Raw genomic sequence first — 2381 nt, forward strand, 5'->3', positions numbered from 1 at the left:
TGTTGCGGGAGAGGACCTTGTCGGGTTTGATGGTGAGGAGCTAGGAGCAGCAGCGGAGGGCGGCAATGGCGGCACCGAGGTCGGATGGGGGGAGGAGGGAGCAGAGGAGGTTGACGGCGAGGGCGAGGCAGGCGGCGCTGTAGTCGAAGGTGGTGTCGGAGGTGGTGGCGAGGTAGGTGAGCTCCTTGGTGGGGCCGAGGGAGAGTAGGAGGCACTCAAGGAGCTTGAGCTTGGGGAGGAGGTTGGTGCAGATGTCAGTGGTGAGGATAGTGGGGGGCGGTGGATGAAGGCACGGAACTGGCATGGGGAGAGGCCGGTGCAGCGACGGAGGAAGGGGATGATGGCGTCTGGCTTATCGAAGGAATTCAAGGTGCCTTTTTTTAATTATAATCCCTTAGATATGGGTAAAAACTGGAGGAAAACTATATGGTCCTAATGCTGGAACAGATTATGAAGACAACCAGCTGTGTTTCTGTCTTTTGTGCTTGGTGAGCAATTTCCCTCTCCCAGTTAATATAAAAGTTTTACTATTGATCTCTTGAATGTTATTCTTCTTTAAGAAACAGATACATATGTGTGGATTGTATTGCTAATGAATTAAAATAAACTCTTGTGAAACAATATTTTTCTATGGCATCTTTGTGAAAAAATGAGACTAAAGTTTTACATTTATCAGAGCATGCATATTACTTGCTGATCTCTAGCACAAAAAACCACACTGAGTTTGCATGTCGTGAATACTGGGAATGGCAAATAAGTTGCCTCTCTTGGTATTCAGAACATAAGGTGTTGCTTTGTGTTGTGTTACTCTTGCTATGTAGAGCTAGGGGTGCAAATGGGTCGGGTCGGACCGGGTCGTGAGTGATCTCGATCCGATCCAGTTCTTTGATCGGGTCCTAATGTTAGACCTAGACCCAGTCCAATTGAAAATCAGATCGGATCGGGTCGGATCCATGATCAAAAAGTCTGCCCCATTGGATCTTTTGGGTCGGATCGTGTCCATGTATAATCCTATCTCAATCTAAAAAATTTAGATCTGGCTCGGGCCCAAATTCTAATCGAACTCAATTCGTATGATAAACTAACATATACGAAATTTATGATAAAAAAAATAAATATTACTTTGACTATTAATTTATAAGTAATTTCTCAAAATCTCACAATCAAATTGAATAAAATTATATAAAAAATAATAATACTACAATAGCATTTGAAATTCTAATCCCACTCTATTTGCTCTATAGTTTACATATTGAATTCAATGGTGAATTTAGATTGGGTCGAGTCGGGTCGGGTCCTAATTTAACAAATTAAGATCCGATCCGAAATATTGAACGGATCCAATTTTAAAGTCCGACCTAGTCCCATGGATCCTTTAAAATAGGTCGGATCGGATCTAAGCGAGTCGGGCTGGGTTGAGTCACGGGTCAACCCGACCCATTTGCAGTCTTACGCAGAGCTGCTTGCGCCAACCACAATTCTTCACCTACTGTTAAGTTTGTTAGGCCTTAACTTTGAACTCTTTGATGGAAAAGATGTGACAACACTTTTCAGTCTTCAGCAATTTGTTAAATCTTGTGATTCACAAGTGGCTTAGTTTGCAGAGGATTTTAGAGTTTCATCATTCCTTTCCATGCTATGCTTCACTTTTCCTTAGCAACTGTATATTTGAAATAAAATGTGAAAATTCCCTTGTCATGACTATTCTGGATCATTTTATAATGTTACAGTAAAATCTTACAAAAATATTCCCTAGTGCTTTCCAACTTCACCATGTACTAAGATTTTGCAAAATTTTTTCCTACAACTTTTGAAAGTAATAATGTGTATTTGTTTTTGCTCAAGAAAAAAATAATTGTAATTGTTGCTTTCAGGCAGCTTTGGAAGCTCCAAGAGTTCTGAATCTCAGTAACAGCAAATATTTCTCTGAATTATATGGTATGTAGTTTAATTGCTACTTCTCACAAGTTAACAATGTCAAACTTCTAATATATCATATTCAAGTCTTTTCTCTTGGCTTCAGTTTGTGGATTTTTTGTGCAGGAGAAGATGTTGTGTTTATTGCTAATGATTGGCACACTGCTCTTCTTCCTTATTACTTGAAGAGTATCTATAAACCAAATGGCATTTACATGAGTGCCAAGGTGAGCTTTCTTTGTAGTCTGAATATTATCTTGTTCCTAGTTATTAGTACAGATATCAAACAACTAGGCTGAGCATTGGTTTGACATTGTTTTTAGGTGATTTTCTGCATCCACAATATTGCATACCAGGGCCGATTTGCCTTTTTGAATTTTGAACTTCTTGATCTCCTAGATCATTTCATGTCTTCCTTCGATTTTATTGATGGGTATGGAACCATAAGTTGTCTTGCAGGAAAA

General features: G+C 39.8%; 1 pseudogene; it reads left to right on the top strand.

Moving 5' to 3' along the window:
* Positions 1-337: 337 nt before the first annotated feature.
* The window catches only part of LOC105037411 (granule-bound starch synthase 1, chloroplastic/amyloplastic-like), a 2654-nt pseudogene continuing 610 nt past the window's right edge, over positions 338-2381 (top strand).

The sequence above is a fragment of the Elaeis guineensis genome, chromosome 10 (genome assembly GCF_000442705.2).
Source record: "Elaeis guineensis isolate ETL-2024a chromosome 10, EG11, whole genome shotgun sequence".
Classification (NCBI taxonomy): Eukaryota; Viridiplantae; Streptophyta; class Magnoliopsida; order Arecales; family Arecaceae; genus Elaeis; species Elaeis guineensis.